Below are 24,732 nucleotides of genomic sequence, written 5' to 3'. Positions count from 1 at the left end.
CAGGACCACCTCCAGAGGCATCCCCTTCATGCCTCCCTCTGAGTCTGTCATAAATGTATGCTGAAGCTGTATTTTCTCCCATCTCACGTCCTCCCCTTGTCCTTTCATCTCCTGATCTCCAACCACTCCTGAGTCTGAATCTCAGGGTCCGACGCTGGAGTCCAACTTGGGCTCCTGGGTATACCTCCCACCAGCACATGCAAAACAGAATTGTAGCATCTTCCTCCAAACTGCTTCTCCATGCATCTTCCTTGTTCTTCCCTCCCTCGACACAGGGACCTCCCCAGCTGGGCTACGGAGCTTATCTTCAATTCTTCCCCTCCCCTTCGTTGTCCAGTCCCCTTCTCAGTCTGCTCAACTTCTACCTAAATAGACACCTCAGACCTACTCGTGCCTATCTGTACTATTGCTGATCCCCCAACCCCCAGTCTTCTTGGAAAACTTCTATTTATCCTTTAAAACTCTATTCATGGATTCCCCTCTGGGTGAGGCCATCCCTGACCCCTCCCAGGGGGAATTAATCTCTCTTTTTGCAGCTACAGTCTGGCCCGTACCCCTGATGGGGTCACAGCCTGTTGGTTTTGAATACATACTTATCTTTTCCCACGACAGCCTGAGCCCCTAGAGTAGAAGCTCATCCCTGTCCCCACTATCTGGAACAGAGTAAGCATGTCATGCATGTTGGTGGGGCTAACCTGGGGAGGTCAGGTGTGGGTAAAGGGGACTCCCAGAGGCGTAAGAGGGAGGTAGAAGGCCATGGAAAAAGTGGCCAGGAGGGGCCTGCCGCATCTGCTACCTTGTCGATCCACGAGAGCGGATCTGGCTGAGTAGATGAGCACCCAGGCCCTTCTTGGGGCAGTAGAGGGTAATGGTTAGGAGGAAAAGCTCTGACTCCAGACTGAGTCTAAATCCTGAAACCAGCTCAGACTGGCTTGGGAGAACTGACCATTAAATTCTTAGGAATTTTGTAGCTGATGGTTGAACACAAACCATTATTACAAATGAAATTACGTAAACTTACATTTAAATACATTGTCTTAAAAACCAAGCTAGTACATACTCAAAACTCATGACTTCGAATATTTCACTACCTTTAAAAGTTCTTGAACTCAATTTGCATCTAATATGTCTGTGTGGTGGGAATGCTGTATGATGGGTTTTTAGTGCCCGTCTCTTCACAGAAGCACAACGTCAGTGATGTCACATCGGTAGCTTGAAACTGGCCACATGGGAGTATTTACACCATGGAAATAGATAAATCAGTCCCCCTCCTTCAGCTGGTGTAAACATTTACCACCACGCCACTGCCTGGCTGCCTGACATCCCAGCTCTGTGACACTGGATGAGTTACTTAATCTCTCTGTGCTTTGGATTCCTCATAACCAGTGATCCCCCTCAGGGGAGAGCTACAAACATTCAAAATTGGCTGATATAAAGTACTTAAGGCAGAGACTGATACACAGTAAGTGCTCAATAAATCTTGGCTCTTTTTAGTATTTCTTCCTCACAGCCACAGGCGTGTCCCTATCCAAATTCTATCAAGACTAATGACCTTTCCAGATAGCAGAACATGAGTTTTCTCCTAAGAGTGTAAGGTTATTGCTTTTCCCTGCGGGACGCATGCACATGGGGTTTAACTGCAGTAGCTGAAAGTAGGAAGCAGAAAACACTAGCCTTCCAAGGGAAAAGGCCCTGGTGGAGAGATGCACTCAAGCCTCCAGGCCGGGAGAGGAGCTGGGACCACAACAGCTGCCAACATGGCTGAACAGGTGAGGCAGGCACAGGTGAGGTCAGGAAGGAAACAGAGCAGATGCTCAGAAAAGCCGTGCTCCAGGGTGAAGGGAGGCTCTGCAGTGGCTGTAGCGGGTCCCTTCAATCATGGTAGTGCAATTGTGCCCACAAAGGCAAGGGCCCCTCTGGTTTGGGGAGCTGAGGGAATATTCCAGACCGTCCAAGTTAGCGCACACACGGTAACCAGCTTGAGCTGGGGCTGCACTGGTTGTGCTGCAGTTGCTGGGGAAGCCGCAGGAAAAGTGGGAAGTTGAGAGCATCTGGCTCACAGCTCCCCACACAGCAGAGGCCCCGGAGAGGGCCAGCGTGTGCTAGATGCTCCAGATCTCCTGTTCAGCTGGTTCCGAGAGCCCCAACCAGCTCTGGCCCTGGAGGAGGTCTCTGCACTGACAGTTACCTGAAAATTGCTTCAAGCTCAGACCTTTGGCATCAGGAGGCCCTGCTCAGTGACTCAGTCACACACAGGCCCTGGACTAGCCCAGCCTTCTTTCAGTGTTAAGAGAACAGAAGCCTGCATGCACTGGGTAAGGGCTAGGTCTGCACAGCCTTAGATGCCAGGGGATAATCTCATCACTGGGGGCTCATTTCATTCTTTGTATCCCTAGTCTTTAGAGAAATGCCCTTGGCAATGGCCTTGCCAAGGAGGAGGCAGCCTTGAGAATTAAACCCTCCTTCCCACCTCTCCGTGAAAGTTGTGCCATCATCCTGATCCCCTTAAAGACCTGGGCCTGATTTATTTGTGAATTTGCAGCACTGGGCTAGGCATGGAGGAGCCTTCAGTAAATTATGAGCTAAAAGCTTGGATACATTTTGAGAAAATATGTGCATTGGGTTGAACTGCCAATGGGCCACCTGTACAGTTGCACAAGTTGTTCACTGACCAAGAGTGCCTAGTTGAGGGAGTGGGTGAGGTCTGCACCTAGTTTTTCTAATTCACACCAGGGCACACATGGAAGGGAGGAGAGGCAGTGGGTCTCCAAGGAATTCAGGGCCTAGAGGGACTGAGGAGTCCCAGGCCCTGACTCACACTGGGAGCAAACGCCCTGACTAACACATGCCCTGGTTCTCTAAATGCCACTGTGTTTCTGTCTGCCAGCCCTATCCATGCAGCCTGAATTTAGAGCTTGATAGCTCTTCAGAAGGCTTTCTGGTGTAGCTGCAGTTCTTAGTGGGTCCCCACAGCTCTCGGCAGGCACAACCAGGAAGGGGCACCCAGGCCCTGCTCTTGCTGGGGCTAATTCAGGATGCCTGTGGGAGCAGAGACGTGCTGGGACCCTGTCTTCCCAGATTCAAGGTGCCAGGTGATGTGTGGGTGTGGGTGTGGGCAGGCCGGGGTCTCTGGCCAGCAGGGACATGTTAGAGGGAGAATGTCACAGAGTCACTGGGCTCTGAAGGCCTCTGTGACTAGATTTCAGGGCGTGCTGGAGATTATCACCTTGGAGGGGCCATGGAGGGGAAGGGAACCTCTGTGGTAGCATTTGATTGGGTGCTTGCAGGCATATCTTTATCTTTACGGTAACACCTCAGTAAAATCGGGGGTCCTATCCCCCTTGATGGAAGAGGAACCTGAGGTCCAGATGGGTTGAATGACTTGCTCAAGGTGACAAGTGGGTCCTCTTAAAGAGCCAGGAACCAAATCCAAGTCTGCCTAAAATAGCTCAGAACTCCGGACTGACCCTCCTGACATTTTCCCTGGCACGTTAACATGGTCCCAAGCTGAACCTCTCAGCTGACCTCAGGCTCAGCAAGGGGGCGCTGCCCCTGAGGAGGGCACATGACTCAGGAGACTGCCACCAGTTCCCCACCGAGGGCAGCTGAACAAAGGCATCCAGAAGTGCCTGTCTGTGCTGGGTTGAGAGAAGCACCTCTTCTTGCCAAAAGGAAAGACCCACTTCAGTGGTCTCAATTCACCTGGCAACTCTGGCCCCTCTTGCTGTGCAGCCTTGAGCAAGTCACCTAACATGCGTGTGCCAGGCTGGCGTCATCTGAAAAATGGGAATAATAATCCTTCCCCTATTGGGTTGTGGGAAGATTTAATATAGTAATGCTTGTAAAATGCTCAGGATCTCATAGTCAGTCATGTCCCATGCAGTCTCTGTAAACATTCTGTGGTCATTGAAAGGAAACATGCATATTCATTTCAAAGTATGACTAAATTGTGAATATTATTATGTATTTTTCCCAACCAATGAAGAATAAAGATATCAGATTATGACAAGGGAGGATCAAGAAATGTTTTGATATTAAAAAGAGGTCCTCCTAGGTCCATATGGACTGATACGGAAATATAGACAACATAGAGTTAAATGGGGAAAAGCAGATGGCTGGACAGAATATATGATAAAATTACATTTATGGCTTTTTAAGTTCCAAATGCTGGGCATGTTCTTTGGGAACTTCTGGAAGGAGACACAAAAAACTGTCATTTGAGTTACCTCTGGGGAATCTGCTTGAGAATCCTGGAATTGGGAAAGATTTTTCTTTTGACCTTATCTCTTTGGTGAATATGTGTTCTCTATGAAAATATAATTTTAATTTAAAAGTTAAGGGTGTGGGGAGAGGGTATAGCTCAATTGTACAGTGCATACTTAGCATGCACAAGGTGCTGGTTTCAATCCCAGTACCTCCGTTAAATAAACAAACAAACAAACCTAATTACCTCCTCCTCCAAAAGCAAAAAAAGGAAAAGAAAAAAAATTAAGGAAGCTGACTCTAAATAAGCAAATTAACAAACACTCCTAAGAAAACTATCAAAATAAAAAAGGGTCCTAAAAAAAGGTAGGGGGGATCTTTCTACAAAGTGGGAAGCTAGTGCTCCAGACAGGCGGACTTCCAGAAATGGGGCTCTGTTCTTGCCCAGCTCCCTGCCCACCTGCTCCCCCATCGCCCCTGTGGTACACAGCTCATCAAGCCCAGGTGAGTACCTCTGCCCGCAGCAGGTGCAGTCCACCAGCCCGCAGGCTGGGCTCCCGAGGGGTGGCTCTGACAGTGGATGAGGCAGCCGGGCTCTGCCGCGTCGGCAAGGATTGCCCTCCCCTCAGAGTCTTTCTCCACTTCACGCCTCGCAGAGCCAGGATCAGGGAGTTGCTGGAGGATCTTGCCTAGATGAGTGGGTGGCTGCCCCCCTGCCTCAGAAGCCATTAATCTTGTGTCTCCTCGGCCTCCTGGCCTCCCACTCCAGCCGCCCTGGCACGGACAGACTCAGGAAAGGACATGAAAGGGGCCCTGGGCTTCTCTCCATGGTGGACCGTGACCCTGGAACAGACCATCTGGCTTTTCTGTGTGTCTTCTGACACCAATTCCCCAGGTTGGGACACATCAAAGAGAGCTGTGTCTGGTGACATTTCTCATTGTTATTCCTTTGGCAGGGCCTTCGGATTCAAGGTCACAGGGAGACACAGCCTCCAGAGGTTGCCTGTGGGGCCTGGGGCCTCCTGTCCTGGAGCTGCCTCCAAAGGGGGCTTGTAGAGGGAGACCCAGGACCTCAGAGAGGGCAAGATCCTATTCACTGCACCAGGCAGGCTGGTCCCACAGGGCCAGGCCAGGCACTAGAACCTTCTGGTGCTATCAGCTCCACATTTCCTCCCCTGCAGTCTGACTCTTCCCACACAAAATAGCTAAAGTACCAGGTACCCAATCTGGGGTGTCAGCAAATGTATAGAGTTTGGCTTTGGCCCTAGAAATCTAGGTTTTTGTCTCAGATCCATATTTTCTTTAAGAAGGCAGAGGTTGCTGGCTTTAGAGTAATTCTAAGATGAATTATTCGGGGTAAAGTAATTTTGTGCAAAAGAGAGGGCCTTTGATGAATGGGATGTTTGGTACTCAGAGGTGGACTACTGAGCAGTGAGTTCTCCATCTCTAGAGGTATGTAAGTGGAAAGGGGACCTATTTGGACTGAGTATGCTATTGTACACTTTGTCCTCTGGAATAAGCCCCTTCATTTCATGCAGTGGGGAGCAGACCTGCAAGGGGCCACATTGGACATCATCTCACATTTTTACTTCTGATCTTTCCAACGTGGGGCAGTGCCTCCTGAGCCAGCTTGGAAAATTGGTTCAGTAACCCTAGTAGCTAACACATATCTACATGTTTACTATGTGCCAGGCCCAGCCCTGCATGCTCTTGCCTATTTTTGTCTTTGAATCTTAATTGTCTATAAAATAGGCACACATGTTTTCCACATTTGACAGATGAGAAGACCAAGGCTCAGAGAGGTTGAGTAGCATCCCCAAAGTCACAGAGTCACATAAAAGGCCAAGCCAGGATTTGAACCCAGATCCGTCTCAAGCTCCACTCTGCTGGGCACTCTTGTGGATGACAAATGGTTTCCCCCTGTATTCTGGTTGGAAATTGTTTGGGTCTCCCTTTTGTCACTGTTTACACCATCAGAATTCAAAGGCAATCAGGAAACTGGGTGTTCCCTGTTTTGCTGCTTACTGCCTTGGCAGGTCCAGGGGGTGGGAGAAGACAGGCTGCAGGGGAGGGAGTCCAAGAAGCGGGCTCTCGGGGCACCACCCACTTCAGTAAGGGGGTTTTCACCTGGGGTGGGGAGGCCTTAATGTCGGACATCTCCTTCAGAGTCAGCTTTTTTCCAGGTGCCAGATACACATGATCATCGAATCCTTGTAACAACCCACTGGGACAGAAGCTCTCCTATGCCTCACTGTACTGAGGGTCGGAGTGGCTGTGTGGTTGATCAGCTAGTGGACAGTGGCATCATCTTCAGATCAGGGTCTACCTGATGCCTAACCCAATCTCCCCACCGCCATCCTACACTTTTTTATACAGCTCAGCCTCTGCTGTTTTATTGAGGGGATGTAGGGGGAACCAATGCCATTGTATAGGTGAGTGAGGGATAGTGAGGGATTATTCTAATCCTCATTGTCCAGGTGGAGACCCAGCGGTTCCAGAGTGTCTTGTTGAAGTCAGAAGTTGGGGACCAGAGTTACCACCAGGCCCATCCTTGTTCCCTGGCTCTAGTCTGGTCTCTTTGCAGACAGGTCCAAACAGCAGATGCTGATCATTTTGGAGAAAATGGTCACATGGCTGTCTGCAAGGGGAGGGGACTGGATAATTTCTTGGCCGGCTGTTTTTTTGGGTTTTTTTAATCAGCGCATACATCTTGATTTAAACAAATCGAGTGTTTTGACCAATCCAACAGGAAGCTCCCTGTGGTGGAGTCTGAGACCTGAGCATGGCCCCTTTGGTAAATCTGTCATCTTAACTAGTCAGTTAGCCTCTAAGCCTCTGTTTTCTCATCTGTGTAATGGGGATAATAGTGTCCCCGCTCATTGGGTACATGTGAGGGTTAGGTGAAATCAAGTCTCCAGCAATGGTGAGATTTGACTTCCTAAGAGGTATATCATAGCAGTGCGATCCCTCAGTCCTCCTTGGTGGGCCATCAGAGTCTGCATCACCTTCTCTGAATATGCTCGCCGGTGGCAAATCTTCCTATGGGGGTGGATTTAATTTTTAATGCCACCAAGGTCATTTGGAGGCAAGTGTAGGGAATTAGCTGAGTGACAAAGCAATTTTCGATTACAAAGAAAAGTGAGGAGGTGACTCAGTTTCTCAGATAACCTGGCTCTAAAGGCAGTCCCCAAGAGGAGCTTTAAAAATGCTTTGACCAAAGACAGCATCACTGGGAACTGGGAAGAGATGCCCAAGGTGACCACATGGAAAGGGACAGCACTCACCGGCTGTATAAATACCGGTTGGTCACAATCGGTCTCCTGACTTCACAGTCACCCCCCCCCCCCCACTGCTCCTGAGCAGCTGCCACCACTTCGCGGAGCAGACTTGGTGGGAGCTTATGGAGGTATCCAGGGGAACCTGGGTAATTGTGGCAGCCATGGGTCAGGCTCAGTCCCGGCTCCATGAAGAATAAATAATGGCCCAGCAAGATGCCTATAACTTTCTCGTCTTACCAGCCAAACCTGCAAATTACCCAGCAGAACCCACGCTGCTTCGGCCAGGAGGGCCAAATGAGCCGGACGTTTGGAGGGTCTCGCTGGAGGCAAAAGGGAAGGAGGACCCTTACCCCCTCCCGATCCCCAGTACATCATTTGCTCTTGAGAATTAGCCTGGTGGTGGGAGCCCTGAAAGTGGGCACTTAATTCCACTTTTCTCGTCCTGCCATCCCCTGGCATTTTGCTTCTGGGAAAACTTTCGGAGCAACCGTTCTGGGAAAGGTAGAGATTTAGAAGTTTTGAAAAAGAAAATAGCAAGCCAAGAATATAATTGGAGGAGAAAGGCAGAGCACAGGGACAGAGAATCCTGACTAGTAGCAAATGGACCTCAGACACTGGTCTCGAGACTGTGAGAGTTCAGAACAAAATGAGGAAAGAAAGCGCATCACAGTGAGCCCTCCAAATGCATCCACTCCAATGGAAGATCGTCCTTTACTCTCCAACTATGGCCTTCCTCATTTGGGATGCTAAAATGGCTTTTCTTTCTTTCTTTTTTTTTAAATGGCTTTTCTTTTATGAAATGATGGTCATACTAGGTTCTCTGGTTTTTTTTTCCTTAACATTCTTACCTGACAAAATAGTCAACCCAGATTTGGTTCCCAAATTTGGTGGTAGTGAAGTGGAGTGGGGTTTTTTCTATGAGCCTGAAAGATGGGTAACCGCTGCCTAGAACACAAAGCCCAGAAACCAGGTGTCCTCACCCTGGACCAGAGGTTCCGTAGGGAACCTGAGGACAGCAAGCGCAGACACAAGAAATGAGTGTTCCCCACTGCTGTTTTTCAAGGGGAGGCTCCTACGAGATGGCGCTCTGAACCCCAGGAATCCCCTTCCCCCTTGGTGCTCTGCTCTTTGTGCTGTTCAAAGTGTAGCTGATTTCAAGTTGCAGGGGTAGGAGATTTCTTCTGTGCTTTGGCCAAGTGATGCAGTGAGCCCTGTCCTCACCCTCCCCGGATTCCAGATTCTGCCCTGAGGTCTGGCCTCCTACAAGGAGTCAGCAGCTGCCTGTTGGGGAAGAAAGACTCCTGTTACCCTTTGTGGTGATGGCAGTTCAGGGCCAGGCCACTTTTGAGGCTGGCACAGCCCCAGATATTCACGTGGGAGGATGGAGAGGAGAAAAGCGCTCAATGTCTTGTGTCAAAGGGGAAGGGAACAAAAAAGGAAGATCTGAAACAGACTGGGAATTGTCATTCATGAAAGAGCATGCCTTCTTAATCCCCACTCCAGTCTTTTTAGCCTGGAAGACTTCAGATTAAAGGGACGATGGTGAATAGGGACCACAGTGACACATTACTTCAGAGAGTGCCCCAGGGTGTAGGTAGCCCCACTTTCTGAGCAGCGGATTGGAGCGGAGTTCTACAGATTCTCTGCTCTTAGATTCTGACCCTCAACTGCAGCATTCCTTAAAGCATTCGTAGAACCTAAGGACTGCAAGATGCTCTCGGGAGAAAAAGGTTTCTGTGGTTGTATTAGTCGGGGTTCTCCAGAGACAAAACGAATACTGTGTGTGTGTGTCTGTGTGTATGTGTCTGTTTGTGTGTATGTGTGTGTATCACACATATAGATAGACACCTACACACATACATATACATAACGAGATTTTAAGGAATTGGCTCATGCAGTTATGGATGCTGACAAGTCCTAAGATATTCAGGTTGGGTCAACAGGTCCAAAAGCCTGAGAACCAGGAGAATGGGTAGTGTAGTTCCAGTCCAAAGGCAAGCAGGCCCCACACCCAAGAAGAGCTGATGTTTCATTTTGGGTCCAAAGGCAGGAAAAAGCTGATGTCCTGATTTGAAGGCAGTCAGACAGGAGGAGTTCTTTCTTACTTGGGAGAGGGTCAGCTTTTTTGGTCAATTTAAACCTTCAACTGATTGGGTGAGGCCCACCCATATTAGAGAGGGCAGTGTGTTTTCCTCAGTCTATCGACTTAAATGTTAATCTTGCCCCAAAACACCCTCACAGAAACAGCTAGAGCAATGTTTGATCAAATATCTGGGCACCTTGTGGTCCAGTCAAGTTGATACATAGATTAATCATCACGGCGATCAGATAAAATTGAGGACACTCTATCTCTAGTTGTGTCTTAGACCTTCCAGTGCATGTTAGTGTGTTATTAAAGGTTCTGAGAAGTTCAGCAGTAAAGAAACCTATTTGACTTGTTCAGTCAAGGGTTTTGCTTATTTATGTGACAATAAATTTTTGTGTGTATGTATGTGTTGGGGGAGTGGAGGGAGAGGGTGTAGGGAACAAACAAGATACCTGTTAAAATCCCATGCAACTGGGTTCTATGGACCAGGCAGTGGGAAACACTGTCCTGGAGACTCAGGTGAGACATCACTGGTCTTCAGAATTTCCTCTATCATAACTCATCCTTGCAAATACTTGATTTTGGCTTCTTGGACCTCTCTTCCCTGCTCTCCACTGTGCTGTTGGCAGCATGAAAGTGTCCTGTCCGTGACAGGGGCAGCTGTGCATGTTGAAGCTTCCATGCACCATCATAGTCAAACTGCACATCCAAACGAGAACTTTCTGAGAGTTCTTAATTAGGCTGCATGTACTGGGTGCTTACTCAGTGCTGAGTTGGTACTAAGTTCTGTATACACATGGTATGAGTTAGAAACAGGTACCTCATTTTGCAGATAAATCTGCGCAGAGAGTTCCCGTTACTTTCTGGCATGTGGGAAGTCAGGATTTGAACCCAGACAGGTGTGCTCCAGAACCATGCCCTTTCCCACCATGCTATCCTGGTTCCCACTCTGTGGCTGGGAATCCTTTAGGGACAAAGGAAGCAGAGGCCTCACGAGGCATGTCATTTGAAATTGATGGCAAAAGGGAAAACTGGGGAGATTAGGGAATGGGAGGAAGAGAATGCCAGTTAAGGAAGAGAGATTTTGTGTGTTTCTAAAATGTGCACACCTTCCAGAGGGAAAGGCAGCAGAACATCGGCTTAAAATGTCCTGGTCCGTCAGAAAACTTGCTGGTGACAGACCCAGCTCAGCTGTGTTTCACTGGGTGCACGAATGGCCAGGCACCCTCTGAGGTGATCCCTGAGAGCTCCAGATGAGGGCGGAGGTGGTAACAGGCAGCAAGGCCCTGCTAACTGGGTCCAATAATTGGTGTGGCTTGGGCAAGCTGGGTGCGCCCAAGTATCTGGCGTGCTGTCTGCCTGTCTGCTAAGTGAGCAAGGCAGCTGCACCCACAGAGGAAGAGCAGTGTGTGTGCACGCGCCTGTGACTGCGTCTGTCTTCAGCAGCCGGTGCTCATCACGGCCTCGCCCCTGCCACAGAGGTGGCCACGGGAGTGTGTCTGCATCCGTGTGTACACACACCACACGTACATGTGTTCCTGCACCACACAGTACTTTCAAATTATTTGTATTAAATTCTAGTTTTATCATATTGTTTATATTATATTGTATCCTTATTAATCATGTCACTCCCAATAAAAACTGCCTGAGGTCACAGGCCTTATTTTCACCGCCAGTGTCCAGAACACAGAAGTACCCAATAAATGTTTTGAAGAAAAGGACAGACTACTAGGTATGATCTTTTAGTGAATGCCCTGAAATTACCTCTTCATATGAATTGCACCACTTCAGCAGAACTCCACGGGGAAACGTCTTTTAGCTCTCCCAGCCTCTTCCCCTCCTGCTCTCCCTCCCCCTCCCCCTCCTCCCTTCTGTCCTGCCTTCTTCCTCTCACTCTCCCCTTCCCTCTCACCCTCCCCACCTCCTCATCCTCCCCCCCCCCCATTTTCACTTCCTCCTCCCCTTTCTTCTCCCCTCCCCCTTCTCCTTCCTTCTGTCCTCCCTTTTCTCCTCCCCCTCCCCTCCCTCTCCTCCTCCCTTTCCCCCTCCCATTCCCCTTTTTTCTTTCCTGTCCTTCTCCCCTCCCCCACCTCCTCCTCCCCTTTCCCTCCCCTCCCCCTCCTTCCCCTCCTTTCTCCCTCCTTTCCCCCTCCTTCCCTTCCTTTCCTTCCCTTCCCCTACTTCTCCTCCCCCCCTTCTCTTCTTCCCCCTCCCTCTTGCTCGGCATCCCCTCCAGACCCCTGGTGCTCAGAGTCATCTCTGGCTCCAGCCCAGCCTCTTGAATATCCTTAATGATGATTTTTTTTTTTACCTTTCTTTCCTAAGAGACAAAAGTTATTTGGAACCAAGCATATGAGCTGGTCTGTTGGCCAAGTTGGTCACTAACCCAGAGATGATAAATGAGGTGTAGTAATCAGACTGATATTTTTCTGAGTATTAATACTTTTTTGAAGAAGGCCCAATGCCCAGAGGGTGGGATGAACCGCCCTCTAAGTTTCCTTGTGCGGTGGTTTGGGAGCTTGGATGCTGAACTGATGGGCGTGATCAGAAGAGGGTAGAATGTGCCCGGCAGCTTTTCCTAGTGAACCTGGGGATGGGGCATCCGTGAACTTCAGCAAATGAATCCAAGAGGGGAGGGGGAAATGGACAACGCCTAGAATCTCCAAGGGCCTGCTGTGATCGGATTGGTAAACCAAGGTTAATTTAGCTCTCCTCCTCTGCCAAGCCTTCCCTCTGCCTTCCTCTTGTCACCGTGGGACCTTGGAAGATACTCCCCCAACTCGATTTCCTCACTCGTTCTTGCATCTTACTCCACTCTGTGCTCATTACCTGCCGGGAGAGCCAGGCCCTTCCCTGTGGTCAGTGGAACCGTTGTCCCTGCTGCTGCCCTCATAGCTTAGCCCAGAGCCTTGCACACTCTCAGCCAAGGCTGTTTTAAGATCTTCACAAATCCATATCAAAGCATCCATACTAAATGCCTCATTAATATAATTTTTATTGTAAAAAAGATTTGGAAAGTTTAAAAACCATTTGTAATTTTGGGGATGCAAATAACTCATTGAATTTACAATAGGCTCTGATTTCTTGGAAATTATTAAACCAACTCAGAAATTCTTACTGAAAAAAAATTTAATCTACCAATTATCTTTAGATGTGATGAAACGTTTATGAATATACCATTAACAGGGCAAGTTGACATCAAGTTATGCTTTGTGGACATTTAATTAAACATTAAAACTTTTTTGATTTTGCATTGTTTTCCTTTTTTATATTTGAGAATTAATAATATTTTGCATATTTCAAATGCTTGAAGGTCTCTGAAAAAATTCACAGGCCAGAGGCTCTGTGTATACAGAGCTGAGTGGACAAACTGACCCTGTTCGGCCCTTGGTAGTTACCTGGTAGGGAAGGGGCAGGAGAGGGAGGTAAAGAAGGGGGACATGATGGCTGGAGAAGTCCAGGGTCTCAGAGCCAGCTGGGTGGTGGGCGGAGCTGAGGCTAGGATCAGAGCTGTATTCTGGACTCTTCTCTGATGCTTAGCTGATTTCATCTGTAAAAGGGCTTTAAAACCTTGTTCTGTTGCCTGGAGTGCCTCTCTTCTAACTCTCCAGATCCCCATTTAGCTCCTTCCCTCTCTTCATTCAAGACTACTCAAAGTCATATTAGTCAAAGTGGCACCTCATCCTTCTCCAAAACATGATGCAGTGGTTAACCATTAATACTATGAAGACAAATAAATCAGGACAAGGGAGTAGGGAGTGTCTCCTGTCATGTATTAGTTTATTTGCTTACATGCGGTCTGTCTGGACCCTCTTCCTCAGTGGGATTGTGTTCTGTTCACGGCAGTGTCTCCAGCACCTTGGACAGTGCCTGGCACCTATTATCTCAAACAGAGTAAATAATTGTTGGTTCCAGTAAATGAGCAAATGAATAATCTTTGTCTGCCTGCCCTCAATGGGTGTTGGGAGAATCAGGTGAGGAGAGATTCACTCTTCAAATGATAAACTAATGTGCCAGGGGCCCCAGGAGTCAAAACACGTTTTCTGTTTGCAGAGGGTTTTGCAGAGGGTTTTCCAGGTGTTCACGATGTGGCTCACAGAACAGCAGCTCTCAATCAGTATCAGGTGACACTGATGCTGTTGGTCACCAGACTGCACTGGGAGAAGCCCTTACTGAGATACCAGTTGTAACTTTTGCTTCATTTTGCAGATCAAGATGAGAACCTAGAGCCCCTGGCTCTCTCAGGCTGGAATGCAGTGTGACCCTTGATCCCATGGTTCCAAAGTTGGTGGCAGGTGGAGATGGGGGGCTTCCCTTCTTGGGAGCCCAGAAGCCTGCACCATGACCCTGGTTTTGGTATCCCTTGGTACTGGAGTTCTAGTCTTCCCACTTCTTCTTTTTAGATGGGAGGATTTGAGAGCTGCCAGCCACACAGACTGTTCAGGGTGCACACCAGGTCCTGCAGGGCCAGCTGGGCCATGTGACCTGATTCACACTCAGCCTGAAGCCTTCGTTGTGAGTATTGATGGGAACTGTGCTGTCTTGGAAGAGTGGGTCTGGGTGCCTCCAGGAGGGCAAGTTACTGCCTGATGACCTTGGCATGGGGCACAGAGTTGCTGGCAGCCCAAAGCTAGTGAGCCAAGTGTGGATGAAGGCAGCCAGTTCACTGCTTCTCCAAAGCAAGACAGATCCTCCCAGCCTGACCTGCTATGCAAAGGGCCTGTGAACAACTCTGGTGCAGCCCCTGGCTGGGTGGCTATTGATGCTGGACTGTGGGTCCTGGCTGCCCAGCCCCTGACAGACACCAGGCAGCACCTAGCATGCAGGTCACATATACTGTTATGTCTGCAGAGCAGAGTCGGTACCCTTGAATCATAAGACAGGTTTGAGGGGCCATCAGGCCTTGGCCCCAAAAGAGTGCAAAAAACCAGGTGGCAGTTACCTTACCTTGAGTCATCTGGCCTCATTCGTGTTCATTCTCTTGTTCATTCCATAAAAATGTATTAGGCACCTTCTTTGAGGACACATTGATGAATAAGACAATCCCTGCCCTCAAGGAACTTAACCAATAAATGATGCCTCAAAGCACAAGCATTTACAGAGCAGCTGCTGGATGCACAGTGCTGCACACAGTAGGAACCCAGCCATGTGCTGGGGGAACTTTGAGAAGGGAGTGAGAACAATGCCAGGGAAGACTTCATGAAGGCAGAGGAAAAAGGCATTCCATATAAAGGTGTGAGAGTTGTAAAATATTTGGAGACTGTGAAGAAATTTGGCGTGAGTAGCAGTGTAGAGAAGAGAAGTAAGAGCTAACTTTTGTTTAGCAAGGAGTCCCAACCAGGCAATGTTCTGAGCATACTGCACATCTCTTTAACCCTTGGAGATGGTGATCACTCCTGTTATACAGTTGCATAGCCTGAGACCCAGAGAATTAATGCTCCAGGCCATGCAGGTAGTAAGTGATAGAACCAGGTGTTAAACCATTCACCAACTGGCACTTAATCAATCTGACCCTTGATTTCTCCATCTGTAAAGTGGGATTCCCAGGCCTCCGTTGCAGATTTCTTGGAAAGAATATGAAAGCTATGCAGGACTTAAATGTCCATTGACAGATGAATATATAAAGAAGATGTGGTTTTATATATATATAAAAATATATATATACACAAACACACACACACACATATATATACATATACACACACCCCATATATATACACATATACATAGACATATATAATATATACATACAAATATATATAATATATACATACACAATGGAATACTACTCAGCCATAAAAAACAATGCCATTTGCAGCAAAATGGATGGACCTAGAGATTGTCTTACTAAGTGAAGTAAATCAGTGAGAGAAAGACAAATATCATTTGATATCACTTGTATGTGGAATCTGAAAAAAATGACACAAATAAACTTATTTTCAAAATAGAAACAGACTCACAGACATAGAAAACAAAGTTATGGCTGCCAAAGGAGAAAGTGGCGGGGAGGATAAATTAGGGGTTTGGGATTAGCACATACAAATTATTATACACAAAACAGATAAACAACAAGGACCTATTGTATAGCACAAGGAACTATATTTAGTAGCTTGTAATAACCTATAATGAAAAAAATGTGAAAAAGAATATATATGTGTGTAACACTGAAAAAAGAAAAGAAAGCCTTGCATGAACGCACATGGAAAATCTGTGAAAAGATACAGGATTCATAAAACACTTGGTAGCACTGGTTACCATGGGGAGGCTGTCTGTGGGACCAAGAATTAGGAGAGAGAGCATAAGGTACCAGTCACTGGACCACTTACTGGGCCTCCAGTGTGTAAAGGTTAAATGACAAGGAACTTCAAGAGCAAGGAGCTGGGGTGGGGGTCCAGTCTGAAAGGAGAAAGAGAAGCTGAGGCCAGTGTTCCTGGAGCAGGGATGGCAGCTGTCGGTAGTGGACAACCCCGGCCTCCACTACACCCCAAGACCTCTCTCTTTGAGGGGAAGGACACTGTGGCGACAGGCCTCCTCCTTCATACACTATGTATATTTTATCTCTGCAGACTTCTTGCAGGCTTGGTTTAAAGATCTCAGCTCAATGCCATTAGTGTATATCTGCAGAGCGCCCTTTGTAAAATTGATTAGAAAGTGGGCTTTTGCATGTAGGGGCGGGGGGCAGGATGGGACCTAATCGGATTTGAGCACTAGATGGTATCTAATTCCTTGCATCTAGCAACTGGCTTGGGGACCTCCCTTTGAGCCAGAGCCCCTAATTTGGTTTGCAAATACATTAGCCAAACAAGCTGGAGAAGAGGGGCTCTTTGGGGAGAGGGTCTTGGGGGGATGGGGCCAGGACACAGTGGGAAGGCTGAGGAAATGGAGAATGGGGTGCTTTCAGCACAGGCTCTGTGGGTAGCTGGACCCAGGATTACCAAGGTTGTGCATTTCTGATGGTTTTACCCAGTCCAGGAGGATGAAGAAAACTTTTAAAGGGACTTGTATTGCTTGCCATTTACTGAGCCCATATATATCGGTATTTTCTCACTTTTCAATTTTTTAAGTAATATTTACATGTCTAACAAAAAGAGTCAAACAGTTTAAGAGTCTAGGCTAGTAAGTTATTCTTTCTCCCCTAGTCCTTGGTCCCATAGACAGCTTCCCCAAAGTAACCACTGTTACCAAGTTTTGTGTGAATTTTGTGTCTTTTCCCAGATTTTCCATGTGCACACACAGCTTTCTTAATCCCTCCAAGAAACCTACAAAGGAAGCCTGGGTGTCCCATTTTCCAGATGGAGAAATTGAGGCTCAGATTGGTAAAGTGCCAGTTGGTAAGTGGCAGGGCCGGGATCCAAGTTGTCAGTGATAACGGCTTTAAAACCTGGGGTCTTTTCACAGGATCATGTACCCTGAAAATACAGGGGACTGCTCAAAGCTGAAGTCTTGGATTTTTACTTCTCCAACTCTCTTCTTGGGTTCACTCATGCACTATCATTTTGCCCAGTTGTACCCAAATACCCCCAAAACAGGGTGGAAACTTGCAAGGGCATCTTGGTTGGAGACTCCTTTAATTTGACAGCCCTTCAGGAGAGGGCACTGAGTCCTTGTCTGCTTTGTTAGGATCTTGTGGGCAATCTCCTTTGTCCACTTCCCTACCAGGTACTTGTGTGTGTGTGTGTGTGTGTGTGTGTGTGTGTGTGTGTGTGTGTGTGTGTGTGGGGTGGGGGGCAGGAGGGAGGTGTGTGTGAATAACAGTGTGTGCAGCAAAATAAGTGTGGCATCAGAATCTAGGGTCAGTGCCCTGCTTATTACAGGTGGTAACAGAACCAGCCTCATAAGGTTCCTGGGAGGTCTGAATAATAGGTTGGCACAGCACCTGGCCCATGGTAAGCTCGCAATAAATATTAGCAATTATTAATAATACTAGCGAGGTAGCCTTTAATATACTGCTCATCTATTCTGTACAAGTTACCCTACCAGAATGTAAGAATAGTATTGTTCTTACATTATTATACTATGATTTACTATTATTTAATAGCTAATATTATTCAAAATACAATTCCATTTACATAATTGAGTTGTTTTCAACAAATTGGTATAATGACAGGCATACAAGAAACTCTCAATAAATGTGATTTTTCATTTTTGTTCCATTCCCTTTACCAGCTTTAAATCAAGCTCTTGGTTTTCTTTTATCTCCATTCTGAATCTAATTTCTGTAAAATGAACCAGTTTTCATTTTTACTCAATATTTATTGAGCACTAGCTGTTTACTTGGCACTCTGCTACGTGCTGGGGGCACAAAAACAAATACAGGCAGTGGACCCTACCCTCAAGGGGCTGATAATCAAATAGGGGAGACTGAGAACAGGGGCGCCAACTGCAGTCCAAGCTGGGGGGGGGGGCTGGGGAGAGCGGGGGAAGGGGTGAGGGTAAAGGGATAGGCTGCTTCTCCCCACATGGAAGGGTTTGTAGGGACCAGAAGACCTCAGCCCTGATGCTGTACTGTAAAAGCTTGAATTATGTAACAGCTGGATTACCCAGCGATTATTAGCTTTGCTTAAAGATTTTCCGCTTACACAAGGATTAGCTGCGGGGTTCCTTTAAATAGCTGGTTTTGCTAATGCATTTGTACTGCAAAGAAAGAGGGGGTGAGAAAAAAGGGGACAGGACTATGAAGCAGAAGGCCTGAGCTCTAAGCCCAGTGTGTGATGGTCATTTTACCTCTTGGAGCCTCAGTTTTCTTTTCGAAAGTAGAAGCGACCTCCCTGCCCAGTCCCACAGTGCAGGCAGGAGGACCTGAACGCTGTGTAAATGACCTAGACGGCCGCCGCTCCAGCTGCATGTGCATCGGGCTGGGCAGACCCGCCTCACAGAGCAGGTGTGATGCACCAGCCCAGCTGATACTCCCGGATCCCCGCAGCCTCCCTGCAAAGTTCAAGTGTCTAAACAAATGCCCTAATGTAGCACCCGGGGATTTTCTGGAACGAACCCTTGCCCACCTCTCCTTCCAGATCTCCTGCCATGTCCTCATTTGTCCCACTGCCACATACCTTTGTCCCAGACAGCCCAGGACACCTCGGATTCCCATTCCCCAGATGCGTACTGCCTGCCATTCCTATCTGTGATTTGCGCATGGTGGTCCCGTTGCCTAGAGACCATGCCAAACTCACTTTCTTTATTGGTCTGGCTAACACCTTACCTGTCCTTCAAGACAGCCTAGAGGACGTCTCCTCCAGGAAGACTTCCCTGACCCCCTTCCTCTCTGCTTCTTGGGTCTGTGCAGATGTGTGTGTGTGACTCTATCATAACACTATTGGACACTTTATTGTCAGTGTTTACTTGTTTGTATCTGCTATAAGATGCCGAGCTTAGGGGCAGGGTCCTTGCTGGGTTTGACTCAGTAAATGTGTAGTAAATGATATTAAATAAATGAGTGGTAACTACATTTTATATAAGGTCAGGCACAGGAAGCACCTCCACTCCCCCAGGAACCACACAGCATGTCCTTAAGAGCCAAACCCTGGTGTTAGGTCACAGGAGTCCAAATGCATCCTGGCTTTACGCCAGTTGTGTGACCAAATTACTTAGCCCCTCAGTTTCCCCATCTTTAAAATGGGATTGTAGTAGTTCTGACCTCTTAGGGTTGCTACAAAGATGGATTAAGTGCTGCACTTAGAACAGTGCCTGGACCTTGTTCAGTGCAGGGAGGTGGATTTCTCGATGGAGGGCCCTGGATTCCTGCCCCTGCAGATCCTCCCGGGCCCCTGGCGCACCCCCCATCCCCAGGCTGCTGAGCTGGCTGTTTCTCTCTCTTGCCCCGCTCTGGTGAACTTTCTCACTTCTCTACCCACTCCAACCAGTCAGCACAGAAGTAATCCAATTTTACTTGATTATTAGTCATTCCTTTCTGCTGCTGTTTTTGTTTTTTACTTTTTTTTAAAGTATTCTAGATTTAATTGAGTTGATTGATTAGCACAATCACTGATCGGAAGGAGACACTCTGTAACCCTCTCCTCCCCCCGCCTGTACCTTCCCCTAGAGAGGACCTGAGCTGACTGCTGTGGTCAGGGACTCCTGCCCAAGTTGCGTGGCTTGGTGGGCTGGGAGTTAGGCACCTGGCCCCAACAGGCTGAGTGACCTGGGCGAGTTCTTTATCCTCTCTGAGCCTGAGTTTCTTCTTCTGTAAAAAAAAAAAAAAGGATCAAGCTAAATGAACCTTCTGATCCCTTCCTGCCCTAAAATTCTATGAAAACTCTACATCTAAGTACCACCATGCCCCACCCCTGCTTTGATCTGTGAATCATTCATTCATTCATTCATTCAGCATCACTGAGAACCTGTGCCCAGCGCTCAGCCAGGTGGGATCCAGATGTGAATGAGACCAGGGCCCTGCCTTCCAGGAGCTTGGGTAGGGAGAGACTGACAAGCAGCAGACTCCAGCATTTATAACTTAACATGTGTTCTAAGTTCAACAGGGTTTCGAGGGGAGTCCCTAACTCTGGAAAGTTGTAGAGAAGGTGACATCAGTAAAACAAAACAAAACAGAACAGACGGTGGTGGGGGGAAGTGACCTTTATGGAGATCCACCCCTACGTGCCAAGTACTGTGCTGAAGCACTGTCTCCTTGTTTTCTCTGTAATCCTCACAGCCACCTTCTGACTAAGGGAATGTGACAGCAATTTTATGGATGAAACACGTGAAGCTCAGAGAAGCTAAGTGGCTTGCCTAAAGCCACTCAGCAAGGAAATGAGGTCTGAATAGTATCAAAGCTTGTCCCCTTCAGTTTCTCACCATGGTACAATGTTCAATAATTTCAGAAAGGTTTTTTTAAAAGTTCAGCTAATTTCCCCCAAATCTCCCTTCTCTTTTCATTTTTGCACGTTTTCTTCCACACATACCCTTTTTATATTGTGAGTTGGAAAGGCAGCCAGGGCTAGGTCAAGTATTTTGCTTTTCATTTCTAAACTCTCTGTTTCCACCTGGAATCGTGATGTTGAGAGGCTGTGAAATGTTGAGATCAAGCTCAGAACTCAGGAGTCAGAAGGGCCTGGGTTCACATCCTGGCTGTGCCCCCGACCCACGATGCGACATTGACTGAGGAACCCCTCCATCCTCAGTTGCTCCCCCTTACAGTTGGAGTGAGGCTGCCTCCCTCAGGGGCCTGGTGAGGGTTAACTGGGTGGATGTGGAAGTGCTCAGAAATTCAGGTTTCATTTTTGGTGGATACCTTTGGGGACTGATTGTCCTGAAGACCTTGTTCATTTCTTCTGCAGGAGCCAGGGTTGTGCAATGCCAGAGTGAGGTTGGCAGGAAGGGTGTGACAACTTTGCAGGAAGCTGACACTTTCAAAGCTTTGGAAAATCAGATCCTAATTTGATTCCCACGGTTAACTCCAGGAGATAGCGAGATGGGTGAGCCCTGTATTAGAGAGGAAGAAACTAAGGCTCAGAGACAGTCAAGAACCTGCTGAGGGTCATGGAAGAAGGAAGGATCAGGGCTGAGACTTGAGCTTGGCCTGGGAGAGCTGGATTTGGTGCTCCTCCCACTGCAGCCTGGCCTGAGCTGGCCGGTGCTTGGGGCGGGCAGCTCTGGGGTGGGTGTGGGGCCCTGCTCCCCGGATCCTGGGCTGGAGCAGGTCAGAGGGGCCCATGGACGCATCAGGGCCGGAGTCTGGAGAGTTACGGATTCCCAGTCTATAAACGTCATGTTGATGCCAGACATTGTATGACAGGGAGTGTTTCATTTTGTAATGTGGATTTTCTTTTTACTTCAGGTGATTTTACTTTTAACCCTTGAATCACCTGTGAAACTGGGATGAGCGAAAAGCTGGTGACTGGGGGCCAGCTACCCAGGGAAATCTTGGGACCAGTGCGCTGCTTCCTTCCAGAGAGCCCACTGTGCCACCTCCTGTGTCGTGTGTCTTCAGGCCATGCTGGCAGCTGGCTTGGGGCATTTTATCTCAAGGACACACAGCCTTGGAGCTGGGACAGAAGCCTTGTCAGTTTAGTCACTGGGCTCTTTCTAGCAGGCATAATAAGAATGCAGAAGACTCTTGTGGTGTTTATTATTTTTGTAAAAACCTGAAATATAAACTACAAGATTGCAATTCTTCTTGAAAGAGGAGCTGTGTGTGTGTGTGTGTGTACACACTTTGAGGACAAAGAACAAAGGAATGTTGGCATTTAGGCCAAATAGCCAAAATTTATCCTCAATTCCAAGGCACACAGAAGGTGGGGGGTAAGCAGTCCTTTCCAAGAGGGCCTCTGGGGTCTGTGGCTGCCATTCCCTTGACATTTTGTGTCTCCATTCCAACCACTTTGAACTTTATATATTCAGGGCTTACAGGCCATCCCTACCGTCTCATAGCTCAGCACAAGGATGACATGGCCCGGGCAATTCTGATTTTGAGTGACAGGTCTTCTGCACATACCCTGTCACCACGGAGTGCCCAGCTTTCCAGATCTCTGAGCAGCCTATTGTCTCACTGAGCAGGCTGAGGGTTCACCTGCCCCAGCAGCCTTTTGGTCCTCGTGGTTGGCCTTGGGACATGGGTCTCTATACCTGGGTCGTCCAGATCAGTGTCCTTGCTCAGACCTGCTGTCTTAGTCTATTCAGGAAGCCATAACAAAATGCCATAGACTGGACGGCTTATAAACAACAGAAATTTACTTCTCACAGTTCTGGAGCCTGGCAAGTCTAAGATCAAGGTGCTGGCGGGTTCAGCATCTGGTGAGGGGCCACTTCCTTGTTCATAGACAGCCGTCTTCTCACTGTGTCCTTATGTGGTGGAGGGAGCAAGGGAGAGTTCTGGGGTGTCTTTTATCAGGGCACTGATCCCATTCATGAGGGCTCTACCCTTACCACCCAGTCATCTCCCATAGGCCCCCCCCCAATACTATCACATTGGGGGTTAGGTTTCAACATGCAAATTTTGGGGGGAGGACACACACATTTGGTCTATGGTACCTGCTGTCTTTCTGGTTGTCAGTAGCCTCTGTCCCTCCTCTCAGCCTGGACCCAGTTGGAGGAGGAAAGTTTCTTTTCTGCCACCTTGAAAGGCCAGTCTGGCCAAGAAAGGGAAGAAGTAACTGGAATCATCGCGCTTCTCCAGAGATGGTCCTTAATCTTTGAAGAGGTAGGGAGGGGACAGAGTGGCTGAACCCCCCACCGTGGGTGTCAGGATGGATCAGAGTTCAAAATGTAACCCTTCAATGTACAGCAGAAGTCATGTGGCCTGTGGGGCTCACCATCTGTGTGCTTCCATAGATTTGCCCATCCATAAAACAGTACTAAAACTCCAGAGTTATTGTGAGGATTGAATAATCTTCTATGTGCAAAGCTCTTTGCACATAGTAAGTGCCTGCTTAACAAGAGAGGAAATTTTGTGTTATTATTACATTAAATAATACAGTAGTGTTAAATTTCTTCTCCTCCAAAGGGCTTCCACATCTGTTTTCTTACTGAGTCTTTACAATCACCCAGGAAAATGAGGTGGTTTTTCTTGGACCCAGTTTACCAGTGCAGCAGGAAGTGTAGTCACTGGTCCAAGGTCACTCTACAAGGCACTGGGACACTGAGGCCTGACCCTGAGGTCCCCAGGGGGGGTCCCAGTCTGGTACACCTGCAGCCCCAAGGGCCTTTCCTGGCACGCAGGACAGCAGCCCCTGCCCCTCTGATGCTCCACTCCTGGAGGAAGGACAAGGACTCTTCCTCCCATCTTCCTGCCTCCCCTTCCCTGGGCAGCTGTCCTCCCCGCCCCTGCTCTGACTTCCCAGGGAGAAGGGCCCTAATCCTGTTTGGTCCTGGCAGGGGGTGGGCCCACCTCTCAAGCCAGTGGCAGGGCCGGTGTCATTGCCAGCAGCATCTTGGCGGGATGAAGGTTGCATTAGTGAGCAGTAATTGAAATGCAAAATAACATTTTGATCGAGCCAGCAGGCTGTTTATTTATCAGATCAATAGTCAAAATGCCCCATCTGGAGAATTCAGCGTGATAAGTGACAGCATTTCCAAGGGCAAGCCTGGTGAATCTGTCCCCCACCCCCAAAGGTCCAGATGAAGGGAGGGCCAAGGAGCCTGGAAGTGACTGTCACCTTAACGTCTGTTTTCCTCATTTTCATCTTATATCCAGTTTATAGAAGAGACCCAAATTGTCAGGACATCCTTGCTGTGGCTGGAAAGGCCTGTACCCCAGAGACCCAAGAATCATAGTAACAGCTCATAGTAACAGTTCACTGAGCACTTTCTACGTGCAGGCACTGCTGTCAGTGCTTTCCATTTATTGGGTCACCTAATCCTCAGGACAATTCTCAGAGGTAGGGATCTTCATCTCACCCATTTTGCAGATGAAGAAACTGTGGCACAGGGAGGTTAAGCAGCTGGTAGCACAGCCAGTGAGTGACAAAGCCAGGATTCAAACCCAGGTGATCTGGGCCCAGAACCCTTGTGCCTGGGCCTGGTTGGGTCCCCTCTGGAAGGTAGGGAGCAGCGGTGACTTTTTTTCACTTATATAAGTCAGGGTCCCGGCTCTAAAGTCAACACAAGCTTTTCCCAACCCCACTTCTCACAGGTTTTCATAAATTACATTGATTTTTGTGTTCAAATATCTTCTTTTAACATTTCAAACCTAGGTTTCTTGATAATGGATCTCAGATGCTAGCTTCTCTAAGGTGCTTCCAAACACGGTATGTGGTTTTAGGTTCTTAAAAACATTGAAAGTAAGAAAAATCCACACATCCTTTGCGCAGTCTTTACACTAGGATTAGCAGAATTCGGTGAGAGCTGGTGGCGAGGTTTGGGTCCTTTCGGTGGGACTGTTGGACTGGGTCTCTGCTCCTGAGGTGCTGGCTGACTCCCCTGCCCTGACCCTGGCCCTGTCTTGTGGCTCAGGCCTGTGACTGTCACAGCCAGAGAGGGGCAGGCCTTGACTCATATCCCACCCAGCTCTCAGATCCCTGCCTTCATTTGTTCACTTGACAAGCATATTCGGAGCATCTGTTGTGTGTGTGGAAGCATTCTAGACAGTGAAGGACAGTAGAAAAGAAAGCAGACAAGGCCCCTGCACTTGTGTACAGGGGGCAGGGGCCCCAAGATGGGAGCATGTGGTGTAATCCAGAAACAGCCAGAAGGCGAGTGTGGCTGGCACAGAGTAACCCCAGGGGAGAG

General features: G+C 48.1%; 1 protein-coding gene across 6 annotated transcripts in view; it reads left to right on the top strand.

Annotated features, from left to right (window-relative positions):
* ESRRB (estrogen related receptor beta) overlaps positions 1–24,732 on the top strand; it is a 156,355-nt gene that overhangs the window by 72,017 nt on the left and 59,606 nt on the right. For 2 of the 6 annotated variants that reach the window (XM_045511350.2, XM_045511349.2), the window contains exons 2-3: positions 13,971–14,082; positions 16,783–16,898. The exons of 3 other annotated variants lie outside the window; for them this stretch is intronic. The gene's annotated coding sequence lies outside the window, so the exon portion shown is untranslated. The remainder of the gene's footprint in view (positions 1–13,970; positions 14,083–16,782; positions 16,899–24,732) is intronic. One more of the 6 variants, XM_074365205.1, reaches the window with a different exon arrangement.

Source organism: Camelus bactrianus, chromosome 6 (genome assembly GCF_048773025.1).
Source record: "Camelus bactrianus isolate YW-2024 breed Bactrian camel chromosome 6, ASM4877302v1, whole genome shotgun sequence".
Classification (NCBI taxonomy): domain Eukaryota; kingdom Metazoa; phylum Chordata; class Mammalia; order Artiodactyla; family Camelidae; genus Camelus; species Camelus bactrianus.
Note: the sequence above shows the minus strand (reverse complement) of the source record. Positions and strands in the feature narration are given on the sequence as shown.